Source organism: Haematobia irritans, chromosome 4 (genome assembly GCF_050003625.1).
Source record: "Haematobia irritans isolate KBUSLIRL chromosome 4, ASM5000362v1, whole genome shotgun sequence".
Classification (NCBI taxonomy): Eukaryota; Metazoa; Arthropoda; class Insecta; order Diptera; family Muscidae; genus Haematobia; species Haematobia irritans.
The window spans coordinates 56,314,000-56,330,141 of NC_134400.1; the positions used below are offsets into that span (position 1 = coordinate 56,314,000).

Sequence of the window (16,142 nt, forward strand, 5' to 3'; positions counted from 1 at the left end):
TTTTAGTGTTAGTTTAGGAACATTGCATGTTTGCACTTAAATATATTGTGTTTTAAAATTGTGCCCGAAACACATTTTGTTTATATCGGAACATATGAAAAACATATTTTTCTAAGAGTGTAGAGATTTTGTAGAGGTCTAACAAAATTTAGTCCAAATCGGGTCAGATTTAAATATATTTATGTATGTTATATGGGAACATAACCCTTTCCCACCCAACACAACTTGAGATGGTATCAAAAATTTAGATTTACAATGTGGTGCAGGGTATATTATAGTCGGCCCGGCCGACTTTAGACTTTCGCTACTTGTTTTTTTTTCGTTTTAGTCTAACTTGATCGTCGTTTATAAAAAAAAAAAAACATTTCACAATAGGAAATTGGGCATTACAAGTAGTAAATATTATTATATTTATTTTGTTATATGTGTATTGCAATTTCTTAATATTCCAGGGATTTTGTATTGTAACTATTGAAGAAACTATAATCGAAGTTCCCAAAGTTGTTGTATTCTTCCTTTGTATATTTTTCGAATATGTCATTGTGGTAGATCGCAACGTCCTTAAGGAACATATTTGGTACGAAGAAGTCGTATTCATCTATTTTACGATCAAAAGGATAATGCAATGGTTTGTTGTCGGTAAAGCGACCGCCAAATCCAAATCCACAATAATAAGAGGTCTTATTGTCTATCGCTTGGTCCACAGGAACTTCGAAAGGACTTATCATAAAGAACATTCTCATAGGCATACCATTCTTCCAGCCGTGGGGTAATAGCAAACGGTTAGGGAACAAACAGTTCGAATCCTTATTGTCAACAAACCAATCGGATTTTCCATCATAGGCCATCATAATATCGTGATACAACTCAGTGTATGTGGTATGATCCTTTCGTGTCCAATAGATATCTTCGGAGCTGTGGCTTATTACATTGCGACCAGTAGTTAAGTCAACAACAAATTTGTCAATGGAAAAGAAGTTTTCTCGTTCCTTGCCGATGGGAATAACACGTCCGTATTCATCATATTTGGGGGCAATGAAAACCCTAACGAATCCTTTTTGAGGTTTATTCGATTCAATGGTTAAATTAAAATGGAAAGGTTTATGATTCAAACGCGTGCCAATAGGGTTTTGTCCCAAACGAAATTGCCATCTACGAAGGTCATTTTATCGTTCAACAAATTGCTCACATCAAAATCTACCAAATCAAAATAAGTGGACAAATGACTGACGCTAACATCCTTGATTTCAACACCCTGGAATAAGAGTTCGTCCACGGCATAGGGTTGGAGATAGTCCTTGAAATGGAAGAACATCTGGGAAATCTTCTTGTGGAATATATAGAATAAAGGATCCCTCATCATGGTTTCAAAGTTCAATAACACATGTGGCTTCAATCCCCCATTGTGTTGGTCTACATCGGAGAGATACATGTGGCTAAGGACATAGTAGTAATTGAAGAAATATTTGTCGAAAACATCAATATTGCCTTGGACTAAATTTCCTATATGTTCAATTGCATTGGGGCTTCGAAGATCGATGATCTCACCATCAGATGTTTTGTAGTAGCCCAAGTCGATGATATTGTAAATACGTTGGAATGCACTGTGAATCTTATTAACCACATCGAGATTGGCATAGGTCTTGAGTTCATAGTAGTTTGGACGCTGACTGTAACCAATTCCATTGTAGGCAACCAACCGAGGATTGTATCCATAATCGATTTCCTTGATCCAAAATAATTGCGGAATTTCTCCCAAACCATGAGACAAACGTTCCATATAGTAACGAGCCAGGGTTTTTTGAATTTGATAAATCCAGAATTCACCACGACGGTGATTGGCTAAATTGAAATTGTCACCACTAAGGAAAAACGATTGATCCAAATTCATATAGAACCAGTATGCATTCAAGCCCAAATCCTCGGTGAAATATGATAGCGCGGAATGTCTGTTTTGGAAGTCAGTGTCGCGAGTGTAGTCAACAGGCATCCACCACATTTTTACGTCCTTCAACATTGAGTTCATTTTTTGTTCCTCATTGAATGCGAAAATGTTTCCTCGTAACGTGATGTTCTCTTCAGTGTACCAATATTCTCCAAGGCCCATTAACTTCCACCACTGCCACATCTTCCAATCTTTCTTATAGAAATAACTATTATTGTGGCTGATTGCGTATTTGTTGTCCTTAGAGTAAATGTCGTGGAAGAGTTCCTTCTCATACATGGTATATCTGCTCCAGACATTGAAATCAAATTTCTCTGCAGCATAGATGAACTTGCTGTTCAAGAATGATTGTGGAAGAACTTCGTAGGGGAAAGGTAGTTGCAAGCCTTGACAATCTTCCCTATGGATAACTGCCATGGTAAGGGCATACATAAATATACCCTCATTAGCATGCATACGAGCCCAACAGACATTGTGCTGAAAAATTTCCCAATCTTTAGCATAGAAGAAAAATTTGAAGAGACTCAAAGCTTCCTTATGATGCGAGAGTACCAAGGCACCAAAGAACTCTCCTTTGGGTAGAAGTGTACCCATTTTAGAGGTTTTCCAGAATTGTTCCATTTTATAGTCATAATGCTGCAAAGAAAACAAAAATATCCGGTTAATGTCAGCACTAAATTTAAAAAAATATACTTTCCTCTAAAAGGAAGCTTTAGATGAATAAAATACGCTTTCACGACAAACTAATTTCTTACGGTCATTTCCATGTAGCTGCCAGTTAACAGAAAGTAAATTACAAATACATATTTCATATTTCACCGATGGAATTACATACCATCCGGTCATTATATCCGAAAGTGTTGACGAATGCGATTTTTCGGAAAACCAATAGATTTGCTGATTGCATTTTTCGCCTCTGCGCTTTTTATTACGTTTTTATGTTCCACGCACATTTTAAAGGATACGACTTTATGTTTTTTTATACCCTCCATCATAGGATGGGGGTATATTAACTTTGTCATTCCGTTTGTAACACATCGAAATATTGCTCTAAGACCCCATAAAGTATATATATTCTGGGTCGTGGTGAAATTCTGAGTCGATCTGAGCATGTCCGTCTGTTGAAATCACGCTAACTTCCGAACGAAACAAGCTATCGACTTGAAACTTTGCACAAGTAGTTGTTATTGATGTAGGTCGGACGGTATTGCAAATGGGCCATATCGGTCCACTTTTACGTATTGCCCCCATATAAACGGAACCCCAAATTTGGCTTGCGAATACTCTAAGAGAAGCAAATTTCATCCGATCCGGCTGAAATTTGGGACATGGTGTTCCATAATTATATATAGCCCCTATATAAACCGATCACCAGATTTGACCTCCGGAGCCTGTTGGAAAACCAAAATTCATCTGATTCAATTGATATTTGGTACGTGGTGTTAATATATGGCCTCAAACATCCATGCAAAAATTGGCCAAAATCGGTCCATAAACATATATAGCCCCCATATAAACCGATCCCGAGATTTGGTTTTGGAGCCTCTTGGAGGAACAAATTTCATCCGAGTCAGTTGAAATTTGGTACATTGTGCTAGTATATGGCCGTTAACAAGAATGCCTAACTAGGTCTATATCGGTCTATAGTTATATATAGTCCTCAGATAAATCGTTCCCTAATCACACAAAAATTGGTCCATATCAAGTTCATAATTGTATATAGCCCCCATATAAGCGACCCCCATATATCAATTCTGGCAATACCGTGCAAAAGTCCATATCGATTCGTAATTATTTGTAGACTTATCTAACCATACCTTTTTTGTCTAATATATATCACGTATGGACTAACTCACAATTTAGAAAGCGATTTAAGATACCACAACTCAAGTAATTCGATTGTGGATGATAGTCTTTCGTAGAAGTTTCTACGCAATCCATGGTGGAGGGTGCATAAGATTCGGCCTGGCCGAACTTACGGCCATATATACTTGTTTTTTATACCCTTCACCACTACTGTGGTACAGGGTATAATAAGTTTGTGCATTTGTATGTAACGCCAAGAAATAGTGGTCATAGACCCATCTTTTAGTATACCGATCGGCTTAGAATTAAATTCTGAGTCGATTTAGCGATGTCCGTCTGTCTGTCCGTCTGTCTGTATATGTAATTTTGTGCACAAAGTACAGCTCGCAATTTAAGTCCGATCGTCCTCAAATTTGGCAGAGGGCCGTTTCTTGGGACAGAGACAATCGCTATTGGTTTTGGAAAAAATCGGTTCAGATTTAGATATAGCTGCCATCATTAGCGTAGCTAGACAATTTTCCTAGGGGGGGCTATAGCCCCCCTAGCTAAAACTTTATAGACTGAACTTATAGGTTCAACTAATGTTTTATTTCATAAAATTGAATAAAAAAATAGACAGCAAAATAACGATTTATAAAAAAGCAACTGAAAGTACCCTACGGGGAAATTGGTGCAAACCGCCACTGACGGACCTATCACAGAACTGGTACCTGTGCTCCAGTTAGTTGCAATTTTCACATTTACGGCCATTATCATGTAGCTCCGTTAGGCTTTAACTGCCAGTTAACAGAAAGTAAATTGCAAATATCTTCTCTCCAGTTAACTTTAAATGAAAAATTTTCGTCAGTTAAGTTCCTAACTGACATATGGAATATATATGCAAGGTGACAGCTTCGTCCATAATCCGGTTTAAAAGTTGGTTAGTTAACGGAACACTAACGGAGCTTTTTGAAAATGGGGGTTAAAATTATCAGAATAATGGGAAAAAATGGGAAATAAAATTATCAGAATAACCTTTTGTTCGACGTATTTCAAAAGTTTTTTTTCATTTCGGGTTCGATTAGGAGCCCAAATTGAAAGAGATTTCTAAGAGTTTGTCCGAGACTGGTTCCTGAGGACCTGTTTATGGGTTGCTCCTGCTAAATTGTCCCAGGACGTGTCCTTTGGGATGAGTCCAAGACGCGTCCTAAAATGTAAGTTTACTCCGTCAATGACAAACCCATGTTAAAGTGGACGGTCCATTCCATACGTTTTGATCAGAACTGGGACTGGTCCATACACACCAGGGACTAGTCCTGTACCAGTTCTGAGGTTGATCCATTTCCCGTAGGGTAGTTCCACACTTTTCCCAGCAAAAAATTGGGAGTTGTTCTAAAGGCACAACTTTAAAAGCACTTCCAAAAATGTCTTCACAAAGAAGTTAACTATTTTAACTACACGGGAAGTTTTTTTACTTCATTTTTTTATATTTTAATACGTAATTTTTTGTTTTCTTTTTTCAAATAGTTTAAAAAAAGAGTAAGAATAAATAAAATGGTACAAATTATTCAAATTTTGCCACAAAAATGCTAAATCCATTATAGAAAAATCGATAATATTTGAAAATATTCGAGGGAAAACGTTTCAAACAAGCGTTAGAATGCATTAAAAATCATAAAAAAGAATAAAAATTATTTATTTGAGAAAATATCACAAAATTTTTAATTCACATTCAAAACCCTGAATTCGGATCACACCTTAAGAAGTGATGCAAATTCATTGCAACGGTTGTTGAAACGGCCGACATTCGTTCATATTACATTCATCGCTTCTCCGCCAATTTTGTACCACTTCCAGACCCAAAAAGAACATTTTCTACCACAACCCAAGTAATTCGATTGTGCATGAAAGTCTTTAGTGGAACTTTGTGCGTTGTACGAGTATATACTTGTTTAATTTTTATAAAAATGTAAAATCGTAAATAGGTTTTCAAATTCTGGGGGGGCTAAAATTTTTCTGGGGGGGTCTAAGCCCCCTCCCCAGAGGCCTTCCTACGCTTATGGCTGCCATATATATTTATCCCCGATCTGGTCATAATTGGCGTGTTTATCAACCGATGTTCTTCAAATTCAGTACATCCGAATATTTTATGAGTCTCGAAAAACTTGCAAAATATCAGCTAAATCGGTTCAGATTTAGATAACTCCCATATATATCTTTCGTCCGATTTAGACTCATATGACCACAGAGGCCAAAGGTTACTACCGATTTTCGTGAAATTTTGCATTAAGAGTAGAATTGACATTCTACCAATGCTTGGTAAATTTGATTGAAATCGGTTCAGATTTAGATATAGCTCCCATATATATCTCTCGTCCGATTTAGACTCATATGACCACAGAGGCCAAAGTTTACTACCGATTTACGTGAAATTTTGCATAAAGAGTAGAAGTGACATTCTACCAATGCTTGGTAAATTTGATTGAAATCGGTTCAGAGTTAGATATAGCTCCCATATATATCTTTCGTCCGATTTGCACTTATATGGCCTCAAAAGCCAGAGTTTTGCCATGATTTAGTTCAAATTTTGCACAAGGAGTACGTTTAATAGTGTCGATAAGTGTACCAAATTTGGTTGAAATCGGTTCAAATTTAGATATAGCTCCCATATATATCTTTCGTCCGATTTGAACTTATATGGTCTCAAAAGCCAGAGTTTTGTCGTGATTTGGTTAAAATTTTGCACAAGGAGTACGTTTAATAGTATCGGTAAGTGTGCCACATTTGGTTGAAATCGGCCCAGATTTAGATTCAGCTCCCATATATATTTTTCGCCCGATTTATACTCAAATGACCACGGGGGCCAAAGTTAAACTCCCATTTAGGTGAAATTTTGCAGAGATAAACGAATTATTATTCTAACTATGCATGTCGAATTTAGTCGAAATCGGTTCAGATTATATATAGCTCCCGTTATATGTACACCAGAGTTGCGAAAATATGGTAGACTATTTTAGACCCATTTTCAATGGGATTTTCCTCCAATTGACTGCATAGTTTCCACGGAGAATATATTTAATATGATATTTAAGTGTGTCAAGTTTGATCTAATTTGGTTCAGAATTAGATAAAGCCTCCATATATTCGTTTTTCCTGTTTATACAAATATGGCCAAAATTCCCACACTTTACACAAAATTCTGTGATAATTTCCCCATATCTTAGTCATATCCTACACACTGTAATGTCAGACTTTCCACAGAACGGTTGAGTTTTAAATAAGGCTCCAAGTCGCCCGACTTGACCAAATAATATATCACAACCTACACTTGACCACATATCTTGGCAAGATCTAACCAATATCCCTGTAAAATCGTCACTGCTGAGTAGCAAAAATTGTAAATGTTACTCAAATTGTCCTATATCCCGAATACATAAGTATCGCCTCATAAATCGCAAATGCTCTTTTGAACAATTGCCTCAAAATTTCTATCGCTTCATATTTCCCATATTTTTTTTATTAACATTGTGTTTCATTCCAGGGCGTTAGCCGATTTCAATTTTAATCCTAGAGATTTTGTAGAAGTACAAAAAATTGTCTCCATTATAAGTATTTGTATCTGGAAATGCAAACCTTTATATAGCTCCCAGCAAATTTGAAGTAGTTGAGATGGTAACACAAATGTTGGTCTACATGGTGGTAAGGGTATAATATAGTCGGCCCCGCCCGACTTTAGTCTTTACTTACTTGTTTTTTACTAAAATTGTGTTCCAACCTAGTGCATTAGCCAACTTAAATTTTGAGTCTATAGGGTTTGTAAAAGTCTATCAAATTCTGTCCAAATCGAGTGATATTTAAATGTATGTATTTGGGACAAACCTTTATCTATAGGATGTGATATGGTATCGAAAATTTAGATCTACAAAGTGGTGCAGGGTATAATATAGTCGGCCCCGCCCGACTTTAGACTTTCCTTACTTGTTTTTTTTTTTAACTTCCTCAATAATTTCTCGTCCATAATTAGATTGTTTTTCGTTTGTTGATTTGTTTACGTCTTGTTTAGTTTTGTCAATGCACCTGACGCATTGAAAAGTTAAAAGTTCGTCAACTTCATGCATCACGTCCGTTACGTCCGTCAAAAAATAGTAGTTCCCAAATTTTAACTTTTTTGACAATACGTACGCATATAACGTACACAGGCGAACACAAAATTGTTCTTTCAGTCGTGGTTTATTTCTCTTCAAGTGGACACCACACCCATATGTTAGCGTTATTAGTCATTAATAGGGTATCACTTTTTTAAGAAAGATTTTACTCAGGGAAGAGTTTCATGTACGAGTATTGTCTATTTCAAATTCTACGACAGACTTTCGATAAAATTTGGATAAACATTTTAATAAAATTCTTTTGAAGAGTAGGACCTGTGGAAGTTTCCTTACTAGCACAAAAAAAAGAAACAAACTTAATTTAGAGGAGGGGCCCCTCTCTAACGTTCCCCGTAAATTTCAATAAATCAGCGAAGTTTCAAGAAAATATGAATACTTTCAAAAAACAAAGCAAGGAGGAGGTGTAACTTCTCGACGAGATATCGAAAAATCACGTGTCCTATGTTCACATTCCCTGTAAATTTCAAGTAAGTCGAAGAAGTTTATATTTTGTTCTATTGTTTTAATAAAGGGACGTCATTTTCCCCGATCAAATATCGAAAAACAAATCAGAGTTTCTTTTGTACAGATACAACCCTTAACATCCTGGGAATTTCAAGAAAATCGGGTAACTTTTCTTCAAGTTTAAAAATGTCCGGCAAGGGGAGGTCCCCCTCCCAGACCTAATATCGAAAATCAAGTAGCGTCTTGACAACTCTTTAACCTTGAAAATTTCAAGTAAATCGGAGAAGTTTAGTTTTTTCATTGTACTTTAAAAAATGTCGGGCAAAAGGGAGGTACACTTTGTCCGACTTTTTTTACCCGAAAAATACATAGTTCATAGTTCATATATATATATATATATATATATATATATATATATATATATATATATATATATATATATATATATATATATATATATATATATATATATATATATATATATATATATATATATATATATAATTAACTCATTCACTTGTACTGTATTTTCCTAGCTTAACCGGAAAATACAAAAAAAAACATAGTTCGTTTTTTATATACACCCTCAATAAAAATCGCTTCCGTACACTGAAAAAAATATTGTCGTGAGGTCAAAGATTTCATGTCTTTAAAATACAAAAATGAATCAAATAAAAAGAAAACTTAGTTGAACCTGTTCAAGAGCCTTTGCAGGATATACTGAAGTTTTTTATACCCTCCACCATAGGATGGGGGGTATATTAACTTTGTCATTCCGTTTGTAACACATCGAAATATTGCTCTAAGACCCCATAAAGTATATATATTCTGGGTCGTGGTGAAATTCTGAGTCGATCTGAGCATGTCCGTCCGTCCGTCCGTCCGTCTGTTGAAATCACGCTAACTTCCGAACGAAACAAGCTATCGACTTGAAACTTGGCACAAGTGGTTGCTATTGATGTAGGTCAGATGGTATTGCAAATGGGCCATATCGGTCCACTTTTACGTATAGCACCCATATAAACGGACCCCCAAATTTGGCTTGTGATTGCTCTAAGACAAGCACATTTCTTCCGATCCGGCTGAAATTTGGTACATGGTGTTAGTATATGGTCTCTAACAACCATGCAAAACTTGGTCCACATCGGTCCATAATTATATATAGCCCCCATATAAACCGATCCCCCGATTTGGTTTGCGAGGCCTCTAAGAGAAGCAAATTTCATCCGATCCGGCTGAAATTTGGTACATGGTGTTAGTATTTATATGGTCTCTAACAACCATGCAAAACTTGGTCCACATCGGTCCATAATTATATATAGCCCCCATATAAACCGATCACCAGATTTGACCTCCGGAGCCTCTTGGAAGACCAAAATTCATCTGATTCAGTTGGAATTTGGTACGTGGTGTTAATATATGGCCTCAAACTCCCATGCAAAAATTGGTCGAAATAGGTCCATAATTATATATAGGCCCCATATAAACCGATCCCCAGATTTGACCTCCAGAGCCCTTTGGAAGGGCAAAATTCTTCCCATTCGGTTGAAATTTGGTTCGTGATGTTAGTATATGGTATCCAACAACCATGCAGGAATTGGTTCCTATCAGCCCATAATTATATATAGCTCCCATATAAACCGTTCCTCAGATTTGACCTCCGGTGCCTTTTGGAGAAGCAAAATTCATCCGATCTGCTTGAAATTTGGTACGTGGTGATCGTATATGATATTTAACAACCATGCCAAAAGTGGTCCATATCAGTCCATAATCATATATAGCCCCATATAAACCGATCCCGAGATTTGGTTTTGGAGCCCCTTGGAGGAGCAAATTTCATCCGAGTGAGTTGAAATTTGGTACATTGTGCTAGTCGTTAACAACCATGCCTAACTAGGTCCATATTGGTCTATAGTTATATATATCCCTCAGATAAATCGATTTCCAATCACACAAAAATTGGTCCACATCAAGTACATAATTGTATATAGCCCTCATATAAGCGACCCCCATATTTCAATTCTGGCTCTCTACGTACCGTGGAAAAAGTCCATATCGATTCGTAATTATTTGTAGACTTAACTATACATAACTTTTTTGTCTAATATATACCACGTATGGACTAACTCACATTACAGGGTTAATATACCAGAAAAATAGAATGACAATTCGATAAATGAGATCTGTATCCTAATTTTAATTTTATAGATCCTAGATTTAAAGCCAGATATGTCGCAAAAAAATCTCCTTATTTTAAAGAACCCGCATCTTTGGTTCGGAATCAATACCAAAATCCTTGAAGGAAGATCAAAATCTTTGGATCCAAGTAAACTTTTTTTTGAGTGTAGGTCTCTCTTTTAAAAGGCATATATTTTTATAGGCAATTTCTAAATAAATATTTGTTTGCAATCACACATATTATATAACAAGTAAGTAAAGTAGAAAGTCGGGCGGGTCCGACTATATCATACCCTAAACCACCCCTAGTGATGTAGAATACATAAGCATTTGTGGGGCAACATTGATATAGGTCTGGACGATATCTTAAAACGTGAAAATGCAACGTATATAACCTAGCAAATAAATTTGTATTACCACCACGATTGCCACAGTTGGTAGAGTTCAACCAAAAATAGTAATTTTTTTTGTTGAATCTCTATAGAAATAATATTTTGGAAAAAGTTTCTATAAACAAATTTTTTTGAGAAATTTTTCTATAGCAATAAAATTTTGATAATAAATTCTATAGAAATAAAATTTTGAGAAAAAATTCCACAGAAATAACATTTGAGAAAAAGCTTTATAGAATAATATTTTGAAAAAAAAAATTCTATGGAAATACAATTTTGACAAAATTTTCTATAGAAATAAAATGTTGACAAATTTTCTACTGGAATAAAGTTTTCACAAAAAATTTCTATTGAAATATTTGGTTGGTAGATTTGTGGTAATTTGTAGTAATTTGTGGTAATCTTCAAATTTTGTTAGATTTTTTTTTTGGCACGAGTGGTAACTGTTGTTACCACACATTGTTAAAGATCAATCCTTGTCGGCTTCTAATTTCCTCCTCTAGAGCTACCAAAATGTAAAAATTATTACAAATTGTGTTGAGTGAAAATGTCCCTTCATTGTGACCCTAGGTCCCCATAAGATGCTAAATATTAGAAAAAAAAAACTACATATAGGGAATTTTCCCTACTTCTAGCAACACTGTCTGTAACATAGTTGATATTGCACCACGGAGTTAGTATGCCACTAATATTGAGACCATTATTAAAAAAGAGAAAATCGCTCAATTAGTGTGGGTAATAAATCCAAATTTGTATAAATCGACCAATATTCTTATGTAAGAGATACAAGTACGTATAAATACACTCAAAAAAAGTTTACTTGGATCCAAAGATTTTGACCTTCCCTTAAGGATTTTGGTATTGATTCCGAGCCAAAGATGCGGCTTCTTTAAAATAAAGACATCTTTGACGGACCTCCCTGTCTTTAAATCTAGGATAAATAAAATTAAAATTAGATACAGATCTCATTCATCGAATTTGTATCCTCTTTTTGCGATATATTAATAAAGGTATTTATGTACAAAAAAATTCCATTTTAAAATCCAAATTATGACAGGTACTTCAAAGTAAAAACAGTTTTCTTAATGTAAAAAAAACTTTAAACCAAAGATGCAAATCCTTAAAATAAGTCTTAGCCTATATTTGAAGCGATTTTATCTTAAATCTAAAAATACAATATGTCAGTTGTGTTAAAGGCGATTTCTTTAAATTAAAAATGTTTTCTTTATTTGAAGGAAAATTTGCCTTACTTCAAAGATCTACAACTTCAGCAGAGAGAAGGAAAATTTCAAAATTTATGTCCTAAGTTTAATGAAAAAAATTTTGAAGCAAGGATTATAAACTTTCATTTAATTAAAATGTCACTATTTTAAAGAATTTCGTCCTTAACTTTGGGTAAATTTCGATTCCTAAAATTTAAGTTGCATAATCTTCCATATTAGGTAAATAGGCTAGTACATCAAAATTTGAAATTTGAGTAACATTGGTTAATAAATAAAAGTATTATGGCCAAATTTGGGAAAATCGAGCGATGCATATATATGGAAGCTATATGTAAATCTGAACCAATTTGAATAATATTTTACGGGCTTGATTAATACCATAAAAGGTTACCTTGTGCAAAATTTGAGTAAGATCAGTTAAGAAATGAGGCCATTATGGTCAAACATAAGGTTATTAGGGGCAAATTTTTCAAAATCGGGCAATACATATATAGGAGCTATATCTACACATACCGTTAGTACTATAGAGGACTGGATCTAGCCAACTTTGAGGAAGATCGGATAATAAATAAGGGTTCTATGGCCAAATTTGGGAAAATCGGGCTATACATATATATGGCAGCTATATCTCAATCTGAACCGATTTCGATGATTTGTTGCACATACAGTTAGTGCTATAGAAGATTACATTTAGCCAACTTTGAGTAAGATCGGTTGATAAATAAGGATTTTATGGCCAAATTTAGAAAAATCGGGCGATACATATATATGGGAGCTATATTTAAATCTGAACCGATTTCGATGAAATTTTGCAGACTTAAAGGGTGATGCAGAAGATTATTTTGTGCTTAATTTGACGACGATCGCTTAATAAAAAAGTGCAATGTGACCCCATTTGTCGAAATCCGGCGAAACATATATATGAGAGCTATATCTAAATTTGAACCGATTTCTTCCAAATTCAATAGCGTTCGTCCTTGTGTCCAACAAAAAAAAAACTCCCTGTACCAAATTTCATCAAAATCGGTTAATAATTGCGACCGGAATCCTGTGAACAACAAATACATGGACAAACGGACGGACGGACACCAAGCGCTAGATCGACTCAGGAGGTGATCTTGAGTCGATCGGTATATATTTTATGGGGTCTAAAATCAATATTTCTGGTAGGCACATTTGTGGTTTATATGTGTGGTTTAGAGTATAAAAACAATGCTATGTCCGATTTTATACTAGTTTATGAACATTATATGCTTGCACATAAAAATAATGTGCTAAAAATTTGAGTTCCAAAATTAAATTTTTACACCGAAACATATGAAAAACAGTCTTTTTCGTCCGTGTAAATATAGATAGATAATTAATTTTTTCATTTGTTAAAGAAAATTTCGTAGTTTGTTGAAAAAAATTGGAGTTTGAAATTACAAAAATGTCTTTAGGGCCACACGATGGACGCAAGTGTGGTAATAAATTTAAAGAAATTCTTAGGAATTCAGTAAATCTTTATAATTTTGGTTTGTCTTTTTTAGTTCATTTATCTAACGTACACAAAAAATATTTAAAGGATCCTTTTCTATATTGTGGGAATTTGAACTCAAACATAATCATTTATATTTTATTTTTCTTCTTGTTTCAGTTAAAATTAGTCAAAAGTTCGATTTGGGGTTAAGTTCTTTAATATATTATAATTATTAACATTTATAATTAATTCGTTTTTTCTTAAAAAAATTCCTTTTTTTATTTTATTTTTAAAATCAAAAAAAAAAATTTTTTTTGATGTAAGGCAGAAGACACTTTTTGTATACTTCTCAAAAATAGTAATAATGAACCACGTTGTTAATATGTTAATTTTAGTTAATTTTTGATTTTACGAGAAGGAAGAATTTCGAAAAAAATTCTCGATATTTTAACAAGGCATTACGGACATCTCAAAAAGTGGAATACATTTTTGTTCAAATTCTGCACGTTTTTCCCATAAAACAGTTTACAATTTTAAGTGTTTGTTAAAAAACTGCCGGTCTCACTAGATGTAAAATTCAAATAACAATATTGCCACGTTATATAAATGCTGATTAATATTCACTATGTAAAATGGATTTTAAGTCATGACGATCATTTGCAAACGTAAAAACCGGTTTCGCAAAACTTCATATTCTTTTACAACTTACACTGTAATATGATGGATCAACAATCAATTGTCCACCCAATTTAATCCATTCCTCGAACATTAAAGGATCTTCTATGCGATAGACAATCTCAAGTAGAAACTTTTGTTTTTCCAAAAAATTCCGATCAGCAATTCTACCACCATAGGTTGCAACGGCACTCACTATCCCTATACATGCTAATAATGCGATGACAATTTTCATTGTGACAACCAGATTAGACAAAACACCTGAACAACTGTGGGTAGCAGAGAATACCTTTTATAGATCTACTCTTATCATTAGCATGAGACCCTTTGTGCCCCATTCATCATCAGCTTAAAAATGTTTTATACTTATCATAAATTTGCCAATGAATCTAATGGTTTATGTTGCATCTTGTCATAAATGCATAATGGTTTTAAAACCATTTTTTTTTTGCAAAAAATTGATTTTTTTCTTCAAGATCGACTTAATTCGATTTTTGATCTTGATAAAAATCAACATTTTATATTGGCCAAACCTAAAACAGATTTGGCGATTTTCGCTATACTCGTTACTACACTGAAAAAAATATTTACGTGAAATTAATGATTACACAATCTCAATTTTAGGATGCGCAATTTACATACTATTAAGGACAATTTTTTTTAAAACAATGAAGTTTTAACTAAAAAAAATTTATAATCAAAAATTTTTTTCATTAAATTTAGGACACACATTTTGAAAATTTGCGTCCCTTCGTTGTCTTTAAGCTAAGGCAAATTTTTCTTAAAGTAAAGAAACACATTTTTGATTTAAAGAAATCGTCCTTATATTAACTGAAATACTGAATCTTTAAATTTAAGATAAAAACGCTTCAAATATAAGCTAAGACTTATTTTGGGGATTTAGCATCCTTGATTTAAAGTTTTTTTGGAATTAAGAAAATATTTGTTACTTCGAAGTATCCGTCATAATTTGGATTTTTTAAACTGGCATTTGTTTGTACGTGAATAGCTTTATAAATATAGCGGAAAAATAGAATGAAATTTCGATAAATTAGATCTATATCCTAATTTTAATTTTATAGTTCCTAGATTTAAAGCCAGATAGGTCGCAAAAACTTTTCTTTCCTTCTTTAAAAACCCGCATCTTCGGCACGGAATCAATGCCAAAATCCTTAAAGGAAGTTCAAAATCTTTGGATCCAATTAAACTTTTTTTCAGTGTAATAGCAAGTTCGATTCTACCAGATTGTATAAGTTTCTCGAAATTTTTTTCAAAATTTAAATGAATTCTTCTATATCTGTGGACCCTTACAATATTATGGATTAGATTTAAGATAAAAACATTCATCATTTTAGTGAAAAATCATTGATGGAAAAAGTAGTGTAAAACTACGGCAACACTTTTTCATTGAAACGAAATCAAAACTGAAGTGAAGGTGAAAGAGAGGGCGATCTCCCTCTTGCTTGACATCCGCCCGTGACTGAAGTGAAGGTGAAAGAGAGGGCGATCTCTCCCTTGCTTGACATCCGCCCTCGACTCTTTAAAAAAAAAAAAACAAGTAAGGAAAGTCTACACCCTCAAAAAAAATCGCTTCTTTAACATATGTTCCAAACATATTTTGCAGGAAGCACATATATTATTGCATACTGCGGAAACATTAATATGTTTGTTTTATGTGAACATATTATATGTTTGGAAGCATTTTGAGCCAAAAATATTATATGCTTGGAAGAATTTTTCCCAAACACGATTGTGCTCATTCCCTAACATACTCGTAATTTTCACTTCCACGAAATTTTTTAGTTATTGGCACCTTTTTCTGTAATACAAATAATGTTGAAGAAATTATTCACTTTTATAAATTTTTTAAATTTT

The 16,142-nt window shown here is 34.0% G+C and overlaps 1 pseudogene; it reads right to left on the bottom strand.

Moving 5' to 3' along the window:
* Positions 1-378: 378 nt before the first annotated feature.
* LOC142235413 (larval serum protein 1 beta chain-like) lies at positions 379-14,502 on the bottom strand (annotated as a pseudogene).
* Positions 14,503-16,142: the final 1,640 nt, after the last annotated feature.